The sequence below is a fragment of the Triticum aestivum genome, chromosome 6B (genome assembly GCF_018294505.1).
Source record: "Triticum aestivum cultivar Chinese Spring chromosome 6B, IWGSC CS RefSeq v2.1, whole genome shotgun sequence".
Lineage (NCBI taxonomy): Eukaryota > Viridiplantae > Streptophyta > Magnoliopsida > Poales > Poaceae > Triticum > Triticum aestivum.
In genome coordinates this window covers 463,664,609-463,686,796 of record NC_057810.1, presented here as the reverse complement: position 1 = coordinate 463,686,796, position 22,188 = coordinate 463,664,609, and the positions used below count along the sequence as shown (strand labels likewise).

Here is a 22,188-nt window from a genome sequence, read left to right as displayed (position 1 = left end):
GGGTTCGAGCTTATCAGGCTAATACCTTTTTCACATAAGCATCGCAGCCCCAAACTTTTTAAGAAATGACAGCTTAGGTTTCTCTAAACCACAGTTCATACGGTGTCATCTCAATGGAATTGTGTGGTGCCCTATTAAAGTGAATGCGGTTGTCTCTAATGCCTAACCCATGAACAATAGTGGTAATTTGATAAGAGACATCATGGTATGCCCCATATCCAATAGGGTGCATCTTATGATGTTCGGACACACCATCACATTATGGTGTTCCAGGCGGTATTAGTTGTGAAACAATTTCCACAATGTCTTAATTGTGTACCAAACACATAACTCAGATATTCATCTCTATGATCATATCATAGAAATTTTATCCTCTTGTCATGACGATCTTCAACTTCACTCTAAAATTACTTGAACCTTTCAATAATTCAGACTTGTGTTTCATCAAGTAAATATACTTAGAATCTACTCAAATCATCTGTGAAGTAAGAACATAACGATATCCACTGCGCGCCTCAGCACTCATTGGACTGCACACATCAAAATGTATTACTTCCAACAAGTTGCTTTCTTGTTCCATCTTACTGAAAACGAGGCTTTTCAGTCATCTTGCCCATGTGGTATGATTTGCATGTCTCAAGTGATTCAAAATCAAGTGAGTCCAAATGATCAATCTGCATGGAGTTTCTTCATGCGTACATACCAATAGACGTGGTTCGCATGTCTCAAAGTTTTCAAAAAACAAGTGAGTCCAAAGATCCATCAACATGGAGCTTCTTCATGCGTTTTATACCAATATGACTTACATGGCAGTGCCACAAGTAGGTGGTACTATCATTACTATCTTATATCTTTTGGCATGAACATGTGTATCACTACAATCGAGATTCAATAAACCATTCATTTTAGGTGCAAGACCATTGAAGGTATTATTCAAATAAACAGAGTAACCATTATTCTCCTTAAATGAATAACCGTATTGCGATAGACATAATCCAATCATGTCTATGCTCAACGCAAACACCAAATAACAATTATTTAGGTTTAACACCGATACCAATGTTAGAGGGAGCGTGCGATATTTGATCACATCAACCTTGGAAATACTTCCAACACATATCATCACCTCGCCTTTAGCTAGTCTCCGTTTATTCCGTAGCCTTTTATTTCGAGTTACTAACACTTAGTAACCGAACCGGTATCTATTACCATGGTGCTACTAGGAGTACTAGTAGAGTACACATTAATACTAGTAGAACGCCCATGCGTTGCCACGAGCCAACAAATGGATCTATCATGAGCCCCTAAACTTTAACTCCTGGATCACCGTGTTATTACTTCGCTATGTTGTCAGGCCACTCCAAATTCACCTGGTGTTTGCTCCAAGTCTATCAATTTGTTGAGTCCCATCATCCCTAACATATGAATTGACAAATGAATTCGAGTCATTTGGCTTCAGCTCTACATTGCCACCCAGCTCAAATTCACATATATTTTTGCCATAGGCATTCTCATCATCCCTAACTTTAAATGTCTTCCAACATTCCTCGTCCACTCCCTCCTAAAACTTATAGAGAGTTAAGTATTAAGGGAAGGGCTGGGTCTAACAACCTTTAACTCCTCAAAATTTGAGTAGAATTTGGAGGGTCTTTTGAGGACTTAAATTTTAGGGGAAGCGCTTTAGATGCCCTTACTTATCAGATTACTTTTCCAAATCTAATAAATAATTTATTGTCAGGTCTTCTGTAATATTTGTCCTCATACTCCCTCCGTTTTTATTTAGTTCGCATATTAGCTTTGGTCGAAGTCAAGCTTTACAAACTTTGACCAAGTTTATAAACAAAAATATTAAGATATATAATAACAAATCAACAACATTAGATTTATTATTGAATGTACTTTCACATCGTATAGATTTATTATGATAAATGTTTATATTGTTTTCTATAAACTTGGTCAAACTTTACGAAGTTTGACTTCAGTCAACTCTAATATGCAGAGTAAATAAAAACGGAGGGAGTACTATCTGCATCGAAGAAGGGATGAAAACGAAAGAAAGTTGTACTGCAACAAAACAACTATATCCTATTATTTGAGAGAGATTTTCCCTCGGTATTGGCATTTTCAATCCATGTCAAGTCTCGATAGGATTTACCCAACCTGAAATATATAGTACTATAAATGTTTTGTAGAATAGGGGAAATGTTTATTTATATACACACACACAAAGATGGTGTATGGATGGTTTTTCTGCAACACACTGAAGGAGAACATGTAGAGGCATTTTCTCTTCAGGAATGTTTAATTTTCTCAATACAAGTTATCTTGATCTATAGATCAATGACATGGTTAAGTACTAAATTTCATGGATTCATGTAATATGCATCTTTTATCAGTTAGTATTCCCTCCGAACCTTTTTAGTTCGCATATAAGATTTGTCCCAAGTCAAGCCTCGTAATATTTGACCAACTTTATAGAAAAAAATACCAACATTCACAATGTGAAATCGATATCATTAGATGCGTCATGACTCTAATTTTCATATCATGTAACATTAGTATTGTTGATGTTGATATTTTTCCATATAATTATGGCCAAACTTTATGAAGTTTGACTTCGGACAATTCTTATATGCAGAGTAAAAAGGACCGGATGGCGTACTAATTTGCAGATGAATCAAATGCAAAATAGCAATAGATCACTTTACCATCCATTAAGCCAACAGTATCAACAATTACTGTTGGGGCTACCCAACAGTTATTCTGCTAAAAAAAAGGTAGTCGACAAAACACATCAATCTAAGTTGACGGCAAGACCTCTATAACTGTAACACCATAGCAGAGAGAGTAAAAAACTCAGGATGGCGAGTTCACAACAACCTTTGACAGTTTAGAAATCCATAACATGGCTTTAGACACCTCACTTATGTCATGATCTAGAGTCTCCAAAGAGAAAACAACAACTACCTGAGTTACGAAAAATACTTGGTTTTGTTGAAATAGCAACCTTGATGCCATTTTAACAATCTATCACTGGTTCAGTTAGTAATATGGCATGAAAACCAAAGACAAAACTAAGGAAGTCCAAATAAATTTAATATTTGCAGTAAGGAACGAAACTGATTTTTGTTCTCAATTTAGGTGTAAATTATATGTCAACCTGGAATTAGATATCTGTTATATAATTATTTTGTAGGCAACTGAATACTTAGAATATATAATACTCACCAATTTGGTGAAACAAATGAAAAGTACAGGATTGTTTAAACCCATGTTCAGAGCACAGAATTTCCTGGGATAGCCTATGCATTAAAACAGGGCTAAGTATTAGACACAAGAGCATCATTGAATACAGATTTCAGCAAATAAATTACATGATGGGAGGCGGAAGCAAAGTGAAGTAGGGAACGAACAACTATGTACACGCTCCCTCTTTAATAATAGAGATCATCATTAAGCGCGTTGTTAGACAATTCAAAGCATTAGATCCTCAAGATATCACCTTTGTTTTACCTCGCTGAAAATTTCCAGTAATCCATGGCAATCGATAAAAAAATTCCCTAATCATCTATCTTTAGTCATTGACAGAAATAAGAGGGAGGAAAATATAGAACCACCCTCACTTAAATCACCCAAGGTTGATGCGCGATGTGCCTGTCCAGAGACTCCAAAATGAGTCTAGTGCGAGCCTTCTCTCCTTTGACCTTCGCAGTCATCACGCCAGCTTCCGCCATGCACATGTCCTCCACGCACCCCCTTCAATCATTTCCCCGGCCTCTTCATTCTTTGGCGTAGGATCCTTTGTGTTCGCTTCTTTCTTGAGGCATCAAATAATGTATATCGTTGGACAAGAATTACAAGATGTTTAGCACAAAGTGTTTGTTCATAATTGGCTTAGCGACAATTAAAAAACACTACATCTTCAATAAATGGTAAAATGCTTAAGAAGCAAGACATTTATAAGTAACTTTACCATCTCCTTCAACTGTCCTTTCTTCAGGAGCTCAGGGGCTCACTATCTGGGCAGTAAGCAGGCTGCCACGCAAAGATTCTGGATGCAAAAAGAAAGTAACAACATTTAGTAATTCAGCCATATTCCTAGTATCTACATGTTAGTTTGTGTTAAAAAACAATACACAAATCTTATCACTGCCGTTGTACCATTCCATCATGGCTGCAAGCTCCTTGTATTCATTGTTTTTGTCAATGTTCTCCTTTGACAAAAATATCCCTAAAATCATCTCTCCCCTCTTAGCATTAAGGAGTGATCTTGCAAATACAAAAGGTTTAGGGTATGAGCACCAAATATAAAATGGTGACTCGTAGCAATGATTTTCATAAAAAAGGTCACCGAATATAATAAATATAGGGCTATGCTATGCACTTATAATTAACAGTTTTTTGACTGGTACTTATAATGAACATCAGATAATAAAAAAACAGTATGTAAAGTTAAAATATGGAAAATAGTACTGAACTGGATGTATGAATATTCCAAAGAACTTATGGGGTATGAACATATTATTCGGAGGCATAAGGCCATGTCCAACGCTCAGCTGCTTGTTCGGACGCCCAACGAATAATAATAATTAATTAAATCAATTAGCATAGGTCTAGGTTTCCCCGCCTCCAGCGTGGCAAATTTAGTAGGTTTCGTGTGTTAACATAGTAGCAACCAACCTGATTCGCTTCCATGACCAAGTTGGCCATACCGAGGAAGTCCTGATGTACTGAATAGCACAAAAGAACTAAACACATCTTAAAAGAAATGACAAAGGAAAAACCCCACTAATTACAGCCAAAGCAGATAATAATCTAAAGTTGTTATGATGAGAAGATGATCAAAGCTTGCTTTATCTGAAAGAAAAAAACGTGCTAATCTTTAAGTTTAATAGTTTCAGGAAGGCCTTACAGTACGGAAGATCCCTCAACCGATGACAATTAGATTAGTGAAGTCGGCACCACAAACAACATTAGTTGCTTTAGTAACAAGGCAGGGGAGTGGCGACACCTTAGTCCCCGCACCAAATTTGGAACAACACGGAGTCAGGGACAACACAAAAATAACAGCAGTGTAAGAACACAGTGGGAAAATGAGTTTCGCATATGGTCAAATTCCCATAAATTGTCAGAACTGCCCCATCGTCCTAAACAATATAAGTTATGTATGCTCATGTCATAAATATTTTTATTGGTTTCATTATCACCGAAACAGGTAGATTCTAAGAACAGGTGACAATATAAGTTGTATTTGCTGCACTTCTAGTTGTGTCATCTATCAACCATAAAAAAGCAACAGGAGAGGGAGTCAACCACTCCTTAGTGAACTCGTCCCCAGCAGTCACCAAATACAAAGCACTTCCTTCGTCACTCACGACCATCGGATGATTTTTTCCAACACCCGCTGCAATCATAGTGTATCTGCAGAACTGAGAACTGCTAATTAGCATTTAGAAACATGCTTATGAAACATGTAATGCCGTTGGTCTATTCAATTCGTGTATGTTGGATGCTAGAAATAACAGTGGTGAGTAAGAAACGTGACAAAAATTAAGCATTGACTCGTACTTGATATCTGCAAGTCTGCAGCCAAGAGTCTTGACACGCAAGAACAACAAGAACGGCGAACCTGCTCGAGTAGCCAGACGGAATTCTGCAAGCTGCTTGACCGGCAAGTGCAAGGTGCCCCTGCTCCTCTTGGCCCATCTGCGCCACAGCCTCCTGCGACATCTTGGGGACGAACTCCCTAGCCGTGACCTCCAGGACGACCTGCGATCGGCATGCTCCCCGGGCAGCGGCGGCGGACGCGAGGAGATCGGGGAAGGAGAAGAGGTCAACCGTGGCCGAGGCGCCCAGTAGGAGGTCACAGCAGAGGAGGAACGGGAGCGACTGGGGCACACTGTCTGAAGGACTCGAAGCTGCCAACGCCGAGGAGGGAGAGACGGGCGGGGGCGAGCGACAAGCGCTCGGCGGCGGCACCTCTAGGATCTGGGCGCCGGCAAAGGGATCCGTGATGGCGGCCAGGGCGTGGTTTCTGTCGATATAGCGAATAGATCAGCGGCGGCGAAAGGACCTGCGATGGGCGGCTGGAGCGTGGTTCCAGTCATTGTATCGAATAGATCAAGGGCAAATCCCATAGATCACAAATAGGAGAGCATGAAACCTGCACAAAACACATTTAGTAATAACACCACCAGTTACTGAAGCTGCAAGTTGGGCTACATTATTCACTATAAATAGCTTTGCACAACGACCCTGGGACTTCTTTACCAATGCTACAATCTAGTCAAAACTTACAAGTTGAAGTGTAACAGGGGACAAAAAATAATTTCATCTCCTCAACCTAAGCTAATATTTCTGTGACACATTTTTTTCTAGAATTCAGTGCAGTAGTTACAATGACTAAAAGAAGCATCATTTCAATTTTACAGTATTTCTCCAAAGTAATGCCAAGTAAAAGTGTAAAACACAAATATTGTTTCCCTGCCCCATCGTGCTGCTGTTTGCCAGAGCTCGGCTGGCCAGTGGTAGTTGCAGGGATGTAGCAGTGATGGTGATAATGCTGATGGCGTGGTCCTTCCACCGCACGATGGGAGGACATCCAAAACTTTGCATGCTTATATTTCTATTAACCAAATGTCGTTGTGATTTCCCCGGTGATTCCTCTTGTCAGAATGTAGTCTCACATCCCATTGGCCTTGATAGTGAGATGCTTGACAAAAATATATAGCCCCATCTGAATATACATCCATAGCTAAAATCTTTTTTTCTTTGAAAGCAACATAGCTTTATTACTCAACGTGCGGGCAAATCACCCAACACACAGGCGCCCACTTGGGCTGGTACATTCGTATCCCACTGCATACAGTGGGCTGAATCACATAAACGACCAAGACTAGCAAGTTCATGAGCGACAGAGTTCGCACTACGCCGGCAAACAGCGATGTTGAAATGAGAAAACCAAAGCTTTAACTGGTATTTCATGTCTTCAATCACTGCTGCATAGGCCGAGGAATCCACCCTACGCAGGTCCAGCGCCTCCTCCAGAAGTTGCGAGTCAGTCTTAAACTCCACTCGAACCATACCTAGCTCTGCCGCCAAGTTTATCACATGTGACATGGCTATAGCTTCAGCAGCAAAGGCATCACCGACGTTGTCAGTCCGTCCTGCCCGAGCACAGATCAAGTCTCCATGTTTTGTTCTTGCCGCAACTCCCCATCCTGCATGGTTCTACCCGGGCACAAAAGAACCATCTACATTAATCTTGTATTCCATGTCACTTGGCGGCCGCCACCTCTCCGGATTGCTCTTGACTGGGGGGTTCAGAAAGATGTGCACATACTCAATCACGTTGCTTCTTGTTCGCCTCGCCACTTCATCTGGCACTAGAGGCATCTCTCCCTTTCTAAGCTTGTTCCTGTTTGACCACCACAGCCACCAAAATGTGAGTATGTGTAGCCTCTTTTTCTCATCTAGGCCCCAAACATAATCCATCATCACATGCACGGACGTGATTACTTCCATCTCCAGGCTTTCCTTCTCCAAGCCTAAGTCCCTCCACACTTCCTTTACTGTCTTGCATTTGATGAAGAGATGCGCCCCGTCCTCGTCAGCTCTACCGCAAAAGAGACATTTTGTGTCCGCAATGTGGATCCCTTTGCGTGCTACATTAGTGCGGAGAGCGAGGGAGTCGTGCTTCAGCCTCCACACGAACATCTGAATGTTTTTTGGGCACGGCAGTTTCCACAGGCGCTTCCATGAGTCATCCTTTACAGAGTTGAGGTTACTAGGATCTGTCGCGCTGCCACCCACACCGGCGTTCTGCATATGAAGTTCAAGCTGACGCTGAAGCTTGTAAGCGCTTTTGACGGAGTGAGTGCCTTTGGAATCATAATGCCATGCAATGAAATCCCGAACCCCCTCCCGTAGCGGAATTTGAAGAATATGTTTGATGTCATCCGCCCAGAAGGTGTCTCTCACCAATTGTTCATCCCACTGACCTGAAGCCGGATCGATGAGCTCAGATACAGACTGTAGAAGGTTCTGTCCCTTGGGTGTCAAGACACGCCGTGACCAGGGTCGTGGAATCCAGGGATCGAACCAAATATTTACTTGGGTGCCATCTCCAATTCTCCAAATGTACCCTTCCCTGAACAGATTAAGGCCATGAAGGAGGCTGCGCCATGAATAGGAGATGCCATCCCTAGGAGTCGCTTCAAGAATCTGCCCGTTGGGGAAATAACGCGCTTTCAGCGTTTGGGCACAGAGAGATTCAGGGTGCTGAATCAGCCGCCAAATCTGCCTGGAGAGGAGCGCCAAGTTGAAGTCATGCATGTCACGGAACCCTAAACCCCCTTGTGCTTTGGGCTTGATGAGAGTCTTCCATCCGATCCAGTGGGTACAATGGGATTTATCTTGTTGGCTCCACCAATATTCTCCTATCAATGAACTTAGTTCATCACAGAACGACTTTGTTAGGTAAAAACAGGACATTGCAAAAGTAGGGATGGCCTGAGCGACTGTTGTGACCAAAGTTTCCTTGCCCGCCTTCGCTATGAGCCTTTCCTTCCATCCATACACTCTCCCAGCCATTGCGCTTTTGACAAAAGCAAAGGCCTTTTTCCTTGATTTGACCACATGAACAGGCAGTCCCAAGTACTTCTCATTCCACGACTCGCTCTGTATTTGTATAGCGTCCTTGACACTCGTTTTTACCGCAGCACTAGTATTGGGACTAAACATGACTGCAGACTTCTCCAGATTGATGCATTGCCCCGAACATTCCTCATACAGGTCCAGTATCCTACGCAGCTCTTGTGCCTCTGTTTGGTGCGCTTTCAGCAGAAGGAACGAATCATCAGCGAAGAGTAGGTGCGACACTACCGATGCCTGAGGACAGATCCTAACACCAGTGATTGCTCCGGTCTCCTCCGCATCATGTAACAGTGCTGACAGTCCCTCCGCACAAATGACAAAAAGATACGGCGAGGCAGGGTCCCCTTGCCTGAGTCCTCGGGAGGGCGAGAACTGCTCGGATAAAACTCCGTTAACCTTTATCTGGTACCGAACCGAGCTAACACAATGCATGACTAAGTCGATCCATCGAGTACCGAAACCCAGCTTTGTCAGCATCGCACGCAGGAAACCCCATTCCACCCTATCATAAGCTTTGCTCATGTCCGCTTTCACCGCTGCTATACCATCCTTGCCTCTCTTCTTGTTCAGTAGGTAGTGTGACACCTCATAAGCCACTAACACATTGTCAGTGATCATCCGGCCAGGAACAAAGGCACTTTGATTCAGAGAAATGATGTCAGGAAGCACAAGCTTAAGTCGGTTGGCGATAACCTTCGAGACTAACTTGTAGATCACGTTGCAAAGGCTTATCGGGCGAAGATCCTTGATCCTATGGGGGTTCTTTACCTTCGGAATGAGAACCACGACCGTGTCGTTCCACCCTGTCGGCATAGCTCCACCATTTAGCACCGCAAGGACCTCATCCACCACTTTGTCCCCCATAAAGTGCCAATGTTTCTTATAAACGATCGATGGCATCCCATCAGGGCCCGGGGCCTTCAAGTCACCAATGTGGTCTAACGCGGCCTTAATTTCTTCCCCAGTAGCCTCCGCTTCAAGTATAGCTCGCATGGCAGGAGTCACACGGGGTTTAACCTTGTCAATAAGTTCAGGCAGGCGATTAGCCCCCGTAGAAGTAAACAAATCCAGAAAAAAAGAGCAGACAAAGTTAGTTAACTCCTCCCCTTCCTTCACCTCCGGTCCGTCCTCCCTACTCAGCTTCTTAATCCAGTTGGCTTTCTTCTTCGCAGATGCAACGGCCATGAAGTATTTTGTGCTTCTGTTGCCATCCCGGAGCCAAGTAACATGCGAGTGTTGCTTCGCTTTAATGTTCTTCTTAGTCTCCAGCTCCTCTACAAGACACCGCAGTCGCGCTTCCTCCCTAACTTTTGCTTCTGTAACTGGCGCCCGCATGCATGCCTCCAGCTCCCTTCGTGCTCTCTTGAGTCTCCCCTCTAGTTCTCCCACCACCTCCCTACTCCACCTTTTCATCCTCCCAGCCACATTGGTCATCACAGAAGCCACATCATCCCTCTCCTTCAGGCAGCCTTCCTCCCACGCTCCTTGGATCTCAGCACCACATCCCTCTTCCTGCAACCACCACGCCTCGAATCCGAACCCCCGATCGCCTCCGCTCGCCCTACTGGGCACACCTTGTGTGTTAACTATTATCGGTCTGTGGTCTGAATGGCGAGGAGCCCCGTTGATCACACTGAATTCCGGGAACCATTCGCACCATTTTGCATTGGCCGTGGCCCTGTCCAGGCGTTCACAAATGTATGTATCCACCTCCTTGCTATGATTCCTCCACGTGTATTTGTCTCCTTCATATCCAATGTCACATAAGTCACACGCCTCCAAAGCTGCCCGAAAATTGTTCATAAACCTTTGGGGGCGGACAGCACCCCTCATCTTCTCATCCCCGGTTAGGATCTCATTGTAGTCTCCAAGGCATAACCAAGGACGACCACTTCGGTGATGTTGCCCAAGGATGCGCATCATCTTCCAAGTCTCCACCTTACGCTCCAGCTCAGATTCGCCGTACACCCCCCGTCAGTCTCCAAATCCTCCCATCATCCTCCGTTACATCCACATCCACATGTCGCCTCCCGTACGATCTTAACGAGATACTTAAACCTCTCCTCCAGAAAAGCGCTACACCTCTACTTCGTCCCACAGGATTCCAAACCACCATGTTAGCTAACCCCAACGACCATCGAAATTTTTCAAGCTCCTTCTCTGTTGACTTCGTCTCCGCCAAAAACAACACGTCGGGCTCCTCCGACCTCCCTAGCTCAAGGAGGCTACGAACTGCCAGGCCGTTCCCGAGACCCCGGCAGTTCCAACCGATCAGTTTCATTGATCCCGGCGGGGCTGCTCCGGCAGCCCGGCCGATATCTTGTCATTGACGTTTACACCTTGTGCATGGGTCACTGGCCCTTCCTCTCCTAACTTCTCTTCCAGCTTTCCCTTCTTTCCCAGCTTCTCCACTTCATCTTCCTCGTCTGTCCTCCCCCTCTTCCCTCCCACCCCCCAAGTCCTCCACAGGTTCATCTGCCTCCCTGTTCCTCTCCCTCCCTTTCTTTCTGTAGTTCCTCCCTCCTGCGCCCTTCTCTTTTCCTCCACTGCCACCTGATGCAACCCTCCTTTCCAACTTGTTTGCTGGGACCATGGTCTCAGTGTGTGCCTTGTTTGGTACCGCATTGACCACTCCATCCTGGGCAACCGGGATAATCTGCATATGTTGCTCCTCACTAACACCCAGAACCAGTTGCTTCGGTTTGCCCCGGCCTAAGTTTATTATCATTTTTGACAGGGCTAGTGACCTCCTCCTCCCTCCCTATCCTACCTGTGCCGCCGCCGCTGGAATCACTCTTCCTCCAAGATAGACTCTCGCTCCCACTCCCTGATCTCCCTTCTGATCGGCCAAAACCAAAACTGCGTGTCCCACTTGAGCTTCAGCCTCCAGACCGCCATGCTTTCTCCTCCCCCCAGCCTCTGCGTTGACCCATGTCCGCCTGTAGCCATCTACCAAACTGTTTGCTTACACCCTTCACAGCTTTCTTATCGCAGTCTTTCTCCACATGGCCAATGATCCCGCATGAGTAGCAGAAATCAGGAAGAAATTCATATTCCAGCCTACACCAATCTCTATCCTCCTCCTCAACCCCGCTCTCCATCGTAGCCTCCCCTTTGCCTTTCTTATCCACCCCTTCCTCTCCCCCATCGAGCGTGAATCCTCTCATAATAGGTCTATCAATTTGCATCCTTACCTTCACACTCAGAAATCTACCGATTACAACTCCATCCGCACTCGTGTCCGCCTCCACAAACACTCCAATGATATTACCAATGTCCTCTGCTGATCCCACGTTCATCATACCAAGAGGAAGGTTAAAAACCCTCACCCAAATAGGGATATTATTATGGGCATAATCTTCTGGCCTCTTACTCGGTACATAGTCCTCCACCACCACAACTTCTTTATCAAACATCCATGGTCCATCTTCGATCGCCTTCCGCTTACCAGACTCTTGATGAAAAGTTATGAGGAACTGATTTACTCCGATCTCCTTACAATCGATCCCCTTTATCGGGCACCAAACCCTGCCTAGTGAGAGGCAGATCGCATCTGGGTGCGCTAACTTTTCGGAGATGACCTTGCCTATTGCCTGCACCATCGACGCCTTGCCCTTCTCCCTTGCTGGAAGCCGCACCTTGACGCCCTTCTTCTCCTCCTCAGACAGTTTCAGTCCCTTTATCAACCCCGCTACACCATCTACTGCCATGGCTGCTCTCCCCTGACCCCCCAAACCCCTCCTAGGAAGCAGGTGCTTTACGACTGCACGCCCTAGGGAAACGCACAGAAGGATTTGGTGGATGGCACAAGGAAAAGGAAAGCTCAAAGATCACCCGGACGAAGGAACCAGACAGCGGCGGCGATGATGCGAAAGGAACCCTAGGCTCCGATCGGAATCGTCCTCGGGATCGCCTCCGTAAACTACGGAAAGGACACCAACCGTCACCCTAACGAGAGAGACTCCTGGTCTCTGTCTTTCGCTAAGATCTTAAATACATCATGTAAGGTGGTAGAAATAAAAACCAGCAGGAAATAAGAAAACTAACAATTAATGTTACGATTCCAGATGTCTACATGTACAGTTATTACTGACCGCCTAATTCAGGCTGTTTCTTCATTTACTCATTTAGCAAAGTTAAGAATGCTGTCCACAATATTCCAATTTGTTTTTTTCCAAGAAATTTATGGAATCACGTGTCGTTGTCTAACTCTAAGAGAGAAAACTGATGACACACTCGCCTGAGATTTTCAGCCTGAATCTACTACAACAGCACACCAGAATATTTGGAGAGCCGCTAAACACACAATCAGTATCTAAAGCTTCACTTTGTGAGGTTAAGACGGACAGTTTGCTCCAAATGCTCCAAAGAGCAAAATGACACCAATGCTTCCCATCAAACATAAATGGAATTGAATGAATTGTCTCATGGCAAGTCCCAAAGTTTAACTGCAGCAACGCCGCTATCAAGGGCGGAATATGCCTTCGAATGGAAAAATTCCAGAGGAATCATAACATTCAAAGGTTTGTTTTGCGACGTTTGCCAGGGAATATACAAACACAGATAGTTTGCTCCTGATCAGGCAGAAGGACTCGGATGTCCCCCCGTCACACAATCAGACCATTAGTTTTCCAACAAACTACAAATTAAAAAAATTACTGATGTTCAGTGAACTTCACAGTAAGGACTGTTACAGCTAAGCTATTCTGAAAATCAACAGAACAGGAGGTTTACCTCTTAAACAATTTCGAAAGGAAGATAACAGTGCACATAATGAATTCCCAGGGGGCAGGCACACAATCGGAATTCTATGCTAAATGTGGCACAGACGGCATAAACCAAGGGACACAAAAGTATCACATATTCATCTGGGTTACTGATTACCAACCACATTGATCAACTGAGGACCTCTAAAATAAGTGATGGGATACCGGGGGCAGGCACACTGTGATATTTGTTGTTGGTCTTAGACAACGAACGGTGCTGCGAATCTGAGGCCAATACAGCCACGTCAGTTTTCCTGAGGTCCTGGTTCCTTGAATTTCTGACATCCCATAAAATTCTGGAGCCAAAAATTGAGGCATATGCCATGCTTCATTTTGCAAGTTCTGGTTGCGCCTTAACCAGGACCTATGGCGCACCTTTCTAGTCGATGCAAATGCAGAAGGTCCGAACAAGACCGAGCAAATCAAGTTTAGCCGCATACTTAACATTCCTTAACGCCCGTGCAGATCCTTCCACATATACAATTTCTTTATACGTTCATATCAGCGTTTTGATCCGGTGACCATGTGCAACAAAAGAGATCACTTTTATAAACAAACAAATGCAAGCGTAAATAGTAACCGGACTGAGGAAATCGAATTCAGCAAATAAGGCAGTGTAGTTCCTCGACGTCCAATCGCATCACAGAATTTCCGCATTGGATAGCGAGAGGAACAATTGCTTTCTGCTTCCCGTCTAATCACTGCCCGGGAACCATACAAATTAGTTCACAGACACGAATACTTAAGAGAAGCAGCAGACCAAAACACGCGGCAAAACAAGATCCAATATAGTACTACCAGGAATCATGATGATTTCTAAGACAACTCAGTCCCTTAGATGTTCTTTGACCATGTGATCATTTCCGCAGGAGTCATTACAGGTCTGCAACTGTAAAATTGGCTCATCACGGTTGTCGAAATCAAGATGTCCAGAGAGAAATGGGAACTTTTTAGATGTATGTAAGAGCCGCCGGTGCCTGGGAGAGAAACTCGGAGGGCACACGAGAGGGGCGGACTCGGGATACAACGGTACGATGTTGCTTCAAGGGAACGAGTGCATTGGGAACCGATCAGACTCGAGAGACTGATCATCCCAATGACCAGATGACGAAGCACCAACGAATCGCAAAATGGGAACAGAGAACAGCAAAACAAATCGAGATAAACAAATCAACGAGAACGAAGAAGCAAATCAGCAGGGTGCCGAGGAGGCGGCGGCGGCGGCGGTGATGCGGTAAACAGAGGGAGAGGCGACTGCTATTTATAGCAACGCGCGTCGCTGCCTTCGCACAGCAAAACCCTAATGGGCCCTAGAGCGATGGGCCAGACTGCTGCTATGGGCCGCAACACATGTTTTTCTGGGCGCGGAACAAATACGGGCTCCGCAACCATCTGAACCCGTACAAATTTCAAAGATGCAATAATTATTTCCATATGCAAACTTGAAATGTGCAGCGATAAATCCAGAAATTATACGTTGAACAATAATAATAAAATGTGCCCCGTTGCAGTGTACATGCATTTAGCTAGTAGCACTAAAGTGGCAGCTTTTCCCTCACTTCGCACAAATTTGTTAAAAAAAATAGTAGTTTTCCTCAGAACAATCTCCTGAGCGGGGTGATTAGACGTATAGATGGACTTTGGCGGCGCCCGTGGATAAAATCGGCGGTATTTGAAAACGGTTCAACATGTATCTGGAAAATGTTCAACCTATATGCATAAAATTGTCAACATGTATTTAAAGTAAGTCAACATGTATTTAAAAAGTGTAAAAAAACTAACAGAAAAAAACGGCCAAAACCTTCGTAAAACTAAACAGATGGTTCCTAAAACTGGCCATGGAAGGATTTCAAAACGGACTGTAAAAGATTCACAAAACCATTTGGGTATGTTGTTGGGCCGGACCACTTCGCCAAGACACTGTAGGTGAGCTATGCTTTTGTCTCGCGATAAGCAAGACATAGCATTTGCTTCCACAAGCATTGGAACTAGAGACAAAAATTGTTAGCTGTTTTTGTGAGTGTGCTTTGCTCTGGATGTTATGATGTGCATGCTATATGGATGTTATTCCAGTAGGGTTTGCTGAACAACTTTCAAACATGCATTCTTTCTTCCCGTACAAAGTTAAAACATGCATTCTTTCTTCCCGTACAAAGTTAAAACATGCATTTCATTCAGCCATACAAAATTCAATTTCAATACTACATTGATTATGCTTATTGCAAGGTTGCATAGATATCAATTACAAAGCGACAGCGCATATGCACATTCCTAAAAACAACATTGCATGTGGACACATTATATCTTAACTAAGCCTACAAGCACAATTATTACATGCTTCAGTTCTCTTTTTTATTCAACAAGAGCACTCTCATAGCTCCTCTGCCTATCATTGTTTTCCTCCTGGTCTTTCTTGTCACCATCTCCATCTTGCTCTCCTTCTCATCCTTGCTCAACTGCCTAAGTGCAACAATGTTGTCTAACTAACATTGCAATGTGCTCAAGCTCCTCATGTGCCAACAACATTTCAATATATTCTTAGACATAAATTACATCCAACAATTTTCTCCCGTCCACTCTAGCCAAATCGACAGAGAAAACAAACTTGCACCAATAATAAAAAACACTAACTTTGATTTCACAGGATAAGAGGCAAATCTTAGATTGATTTAGGGCTTACTATGTGATATGAGCATTTAAACAACGCACACGGCTAGGATTTCACATGCGACAAAGACATGTCGATAATGGTGTCACCATGGACAGCCACGAGCTCCCAACCGCACTCGAGCTTCCTACCATGGCCAAGAGACAAATAAGAGAGAGAGAGAGAGGGGGGAGAGAGAGCAGTTGGTGAGAACAAGGGGATTGACAACCCTCTTGCCTTCATTGGGTGCAAGCATTTGCTTTTTGTGTGTGTTCGTATCGTTCACGTTGTTTGTGTGTCGTCTTCTTCTGATTCGATAAGCCTTAGGTCTTAACTGAGGGAAATATTATCTGCTACTATACTACTTCACCCTTCCTTTTCAGGAAGCCCAACAACTCTACAGAGAGTGGCACCGGGATAAGTTAGATACACAAATATGGGATGGGACACTTCACAAGAAAATCAAAGGATTCTAGTTTGTGAAATGATAGGAAATGTGCCATGGAAGAAATCAAGGAAACACTTAAATCCAATCAACCTTCCTCTTGATATTTTGATACAACTTTGTGCCTGCTCGAACTTTTTCCTATCGTTCTATTGAATTTGGGGCTAGATTACATGTTGAAGAGTCAGTGGAAGAAACAGGTAGCTGCCCTGGTGTAGGACCTTGAAGTATGTCTAGAGGGGGGGTGATTAGACTACTTGACCAATTAAAAACTTAACCTTTTCCCAATTTTAGAGTTTGGCAGATTTTAGCTATCTTTGGACAAGTCAAGAAATCATCACACAATTCAAGCAAGCATGCAAAGAGTATACGAGCAGCGGAAATTAAAGCATGCAACTTGCAAGAAAGTAAAGGGAAGGGTTTGGAGGATTCAAACGCAATTGGAGACACGGATGTTTTTGGCATGGTTCCGATAGGTGGTGCTATCTTACATCCACGTTGATGGAGACTTCAACCCACGAAGGGTAACGGTTGCGCGAGTCCACGGAGGGCTCCACCCACGAAGGGTCCAGGAAGAAGCAACCTTGTCTATCCCACCATGGCCGTCGCTCACGAAGGACTTGCCTCACTAGCGGTAGATCTTCACGAAGTAGGCGATCTCCTTGCCCTTACAAACTCCTTGGTTCAACTCCACAATCTTGTCGGAGGCTCCCAAGTGACACCTAGCCAATCTAGGAGACACCACTCTCCAAGAAGTAACAAATGGTGCGTTGATGATGAACTCCTTGCTCTTGTGCTTCAAATGATAGTCTCCCCAACACTCAACTCTCTCTCATAGGATTTGGATCTGGTGGAAAGAAGATTTGAGTGGAAAGCAACTTGGGGAAGGCTAGAGATCAAGATTCATATGGTAGGAATGGAATATCTTGGCCTCAACACATGAGTAGGTGGTTCTCTCTCAGAAATGGTAAGTTGGAAGTGTAGGTTTGTTCTGATGGCTCTCTCCACGAATGAAGAGGAGGTGGAGGGGTATATATAGCCTCCACACAAAATCTAACCGTTACACACAATTTACCAAACTCGGTGGGACCGATTCAACAGACTCGGTCAGACCGATTTAGTAAACCTAGTGACCGTTAGGATTTTCGGTGGGACCGACATGCAACTCGGTAGGACCGATATGGTTAGGGTTAGGGCATAACGTAATCTCGGTAAGACCGATTACACAAACTCGGTGAGACCGATTTTGGTAATAAGCTTTCCAGAGAGTTGGTCAGGTAAACTCGGTGGGACCGATTCGCTCATTTCGGTGAGACCGAAATGTTACGAAAAGGAAACAGGGAGTTTACATTGCAATCTCGGTGGGACCGATCGCTCACTTCGGTTAGACCGAAACGTTACGAAGGGAAACAGAGAGATTACAACCCCATCTCGGTGAGACCGAGATCCCTATCGGTAAGACCGATTTGCCTAGGGTTTGTGGCAGTGGCTATGACATTTGAACTCGGTGGCGCCGGATAGAAAGAATCGGTGGGACCGATTTTGACTTTGGGTTTAGGTCATATGTGGATGTGAGAAAGTAGTTGAGGGTATTTGGAGCATATCACTAAGCACATGAAGCAAGAGGCTCATTAAGCAACACCTCATCCCTCCTTGATAGTATTGGCTTTTCCTATAGACTCAATGTGATCTTGGATCACTAAAATATAAAATGAAGAGTCTTGAGCTTTTGAGCTTGAGCCAATCCTTTGTCCTTGATATTTTGAGGGATCCACTTTCATCATCCATGCCATGCCATTCATTGAGCTTTCCTGAAATAATAGTCTTGGAATAGCATTAGCTCAATGAGCTATATGTTGTTATGAATTACCAAAACCACCTAGGGATAGTTGCACTTTCAATCTCCCCCTTTTTGGTAATTGATGACAACATATAGATCAAAGCTTCGACAAATGATAATAAGATTGAAAAACATCGTCGCTTTGAGAAGTATGTGATAAGCAAGAGCTCCCCCTAAATTTGTGCATAGTTTAAAATTTGCTTTGGACTGCAAATGCACAAGGAATTAGGCTCGTGGGTTACTCTTCCATGTCACATACATCTTGGTGGAGCGCTCAAAATAATAAAGATTGAATACATGCACTCATCACCAAGCAAAGTGAATGATCACATAAGGATAGGTAAGATAATATCATCAAACATGCATAAGTGTAGCTTATGATCAAACACATGATCATCAATGTCTCACAGATAACAGCATAGTATCTTAAGCAATCAAAATCAAACAAAGTTTAACCACCAAAGCAAGAGAGAACAAAAGCAACACTCTCTCTCTCGAAGCCTATGATCTATACATTTTTCTCCCCCTTTGGCAACAAGTTACCAAAAAGTTCATAGAAAATGCATAGTGCTAGATCGACTCTCAGGCTTGATCTTCAGGTGGTGGTGTAGAGATGGCTCCTTGGACGAAGGCTTCAGTTGAAGTGGATGGAGCTGGAGGAGTTGGTGATGGAGCTGGTTGCACTGGAGCTGTAGGAGCTGTTGCTGGTGCAGATGATGTGGCTCTGGAGTCTGTCACAGGCACTGCAGCTGACCTATGAGCTCTAGGCACTCTGGCAAATGCATCAGTGGTTGTCTTGCCCTTCCTCTCCTGCATGTCATCCTGGAGCTGCTCCACAACTGACTGAATCTCAGTTACTTTGACATCTAGATCATAGAATTTTTTTCCATGATTCTTTCCAGCCTCTCCTGGTTTTGAGTTAGGGTGGCCAACCCCTTCTCAATCCTCAGTGTTGATGCTATCAAGTAACCAAGCTGCTCCTGCTTGTTCTTCAAAAAGTATTCAGATGCCTCCTCTTGAGTTGGCATCTTGGCAGCCTTCTCTCTCTTTGCCTTCTCCTTCTGCTCTTGAGCTTGCACTGATGATGGTTCATTCTCATTCATGACAACCTGATTGTCCTCAAAGTCTGGATAGATAGCAAAATGTTCCTTATCCAGCAAATAAGTTCATGTGCCCATCTTTGAGTTAATCAACTCCTGAATCTGTGGGGCATACCCACAACTCCTCTTCTGATCTGCTGCTGTCCTCTTAATGTTCTCAACAATGAGGCTCATGACCTTGAATTTTTGTGGCACATCAAACAAGTGCAGCAAGTTGATAGCATGCCCTCTAATCATATTGTGGTCACCTGACTTGGGCAACAGAGTGTGCCTTAGGATCCAGTTGATGATTGGCAGCCCTGACAGAAGAAAGTGGACTGACCCAAACTTGAAAGTCTCAAGAGCTTTGTTTGGGATCTCCTTGTACATATGAGCCATGGTATTGTGGTCCATCTTCTTCTTGGCATAGACATCCAAGTCATCTTCACTCTCCTTTGGGGCATCGATCAGACTAGCCCATTCCTCAATTGTTGACTGGTACCTTGTACCTTCAGACATCCAAACTATCCTGCCATCTGGATAGAAGTGTGCTGTGGAGTAGGAGCTCATCATTCCACTCTGTGAGCTTCTGCCCAACAAAGTCTGCAACTCCACAAGCAACACAACTGTCTTGCACTCCAGGATAGTGTTCCTCATTTTCCTTTATGTAGGTCCAGTCGACCCACCTCATATCACACACTATGGGCTTCTTGTCCAATAGCACTGTCTCATAGAAGTCCCGTTGTTCCTTAGTGTGGAACCTGTAATCAACAGCAGTCCTTCTCCTGGTGGCATATGGATCTGTCAGCCTCCATAATATGAGTCATGCATTCTTTCTCAACTTCATATTCTCAGCCACAGGATGAGCATCATTGTGGTCTGGAATCTTGGGCTTTAGCTTCCTCAGGACTTGTCCTTCATCATCTTCTTCATCAGCAACTTCAGGCACTGGGGCCTTGTTCTTCTCAGCAGCTGAAATACTCCTGGTATTCCTCTTTGGTGCAAGCTTGGGCTTGGGGGCAGCTTTGGGTGCTTCCTTGGGCTTTGATGTTGCAGCCCCTAACTTAATAGCATCACCCATTAGCTTTTGTGCCTTGGGTGCTGGTGCAGCAACCTCTTCTTCCTCTTCAGAGTCTCTCCTCATAGAGAGATTTCCAAGAACCTAGGAAGTAGTGGTTCTGGCTCTCTTCTTCTTCTTATCTTGACCAACAACTTCATATTCTGATTCAATGGTAAACTTCATAGTTTCTCCAGTGGGAACTTTCTTGGGTTTGGAAGTTGTGACTCTTCTTGCAGGTGCCTCTTTGGGTTCAGACTTTTCAGGCACTTGAGTTGATCCTCTGACCTTCAGCATAGGTGTCCTCTTGGCAGGAACCTTCCTATTGAGTCCAGGCTTTGTGTTCTTTGCTAAGGCATACTCCTTTTTGAGAACTACCTTCTTGGAGGTAGCCTCATCTTCTTCTGCCATATAATCCTCATCTTCAGATTCTGAGGTTCTCTTCTTCCTTGTCCTGGTGGCAGCTTTAGGCAGATTGCTTGGGGTGCTCCTGCTGCCATCATCTGAAGTGCTAGAGGGACTAGTGCCCTCACTCATGTGATTGTGCTCTTCTGACTTGTTCTGACTATCACTTTGGTCTGACATGCTGCAAATCACTGACTGCTGACCCTGTGAATAGTTATAGATGAGATAGAATGGATGAGCATCACAAAATGCAGGGATTTTTGCAAAAGAATGATTCAAAAATTCAGTTTTAGTTTTCCATAGAAAGCATTTCAGATCAACCAATTTTCAAACTCGGTGATACCGAAGCAGTTTTGGAACCTAAACTGGTGAACTCGGTCGGACCGAGTCACAGTTCGGTGGCACCGAGACTGCTAGGGTTTCACAAAGTCCTAAAATCGGTCACACCGATTAGCAATTCTCGGTCAGACCGAGAGTTACTAGTGCAATGGCGTTAGCCAAATCGGTGGGACCGAGTTTTTCAACTCGGTGGGTCCGAGATTGTTTCGGCGGAAACCTAACCCTAAATTTTCAAATCGCATCTAATCTAAGGATTGTATTGACTGGATAGGAGTGTTTCAATCGTGGGAAGAATCATTATGAACACAATGTGCTAGGAATCGGACGAGGATAGCACTGTGATCGAGTCCATACCCTAGCTTGGCGATGAACTCGCTACGGCGGCAACGGCGGGGGTGAATTCCGTTGACGGCGGCGGAGACCAGCGACAGGAGGCGGCTGGCGACGAGGAGACGATCCGGAGACCCTGGAGGCAGAGCAAGCTATTGCGCGGGCGAAGAGGTTTGGAGAAATTTCCAAATTTTTGCCCGTGAGTATATATAGCCCGACCCTGTCGGTGTGACCGAGTGGAACAACTCGGTGGCACCGAGATGCATAACTGTATACAGTTACAGCAACTCGGTGTGACCGAAAAGTTCAAATCGGTTGCACCGAGATTGAAAACCTAGATCGACTTAGTGATCTCGGTAGGACCGAAATGGAGGAATCGGTCAGACCGAGAATCACAAAGAAGTTTTGGAAGTTTAAGTCTATGACGAATCGGGGACTCCGAGTGCTCCTCACACAGAGTGGTTCGAATCTGACTTGATCAAATTTTTTGATGTAGCATGAATAGAGTTTGAGACGAGAAAAGCATAGATAGCTAGAGAAGGTTCTTAGGCATTCTTGTCCATCCACTTGGCAAAAGAAAAGAACCCAAACAATCAAAGCAACAAGTGGATGTCCTCGAATGAGT

At 44.4% G+C, this 22,188-nt stretch overlaps 1 long non-coding RNA gene, 1 other non-coding gene and 1 pseudogene across 6 annotated transcripts; all 3 read right to left on the bottom strand.

Moving 5' to 3' along the window:
* Positions 1–3,259: 3,259 nt before the first annotated feature.
* Positions 3,260–6,155, bottom strand: LOC123137484 (uncharacterized). 5 transcript variants are annotated; one of them, XR_006468320.1, is made up of 4 exons: positions 5,569–6,155; positions 4,162–5,429; positions 3,974–4,051; positions 3,260–3,817 (listed from the first exon to the last, which is right to left on the bottom strand). It is a non-coding gene; the product is annotated as an uncharacterized lncRNA (long non-coding RNA). The 5 variants fall into 5 exon arrangements; XR_006468319.1 differs by having other exon boundaries at positions 4,162–5,421; XR_006468321.1 differs by having other exon boundaries at positions 5,630–6,155.
* A 7,878-nt stretch (positions 6,156–14,033) lies between these two features.
* Positions 14,034–14,180, bottom strand: LOC123140493 (small nucleolar RNA snoR136). The gene has a single exon (XR_006470041.1). It is a non-coding gene; the product is annotated as a small nucleolar RNA snoR136 (small nucleolar RNA).
* Positions 14,181–14,241: 61 nt separating this feature from the next.
* Positions 14,242–14,337, bottom strand: LOC123140273 (uncharacterized; annotated as a pseudogene).
* Positions 14,338–22,188: the final 7,851 nt, after the last annotated feature.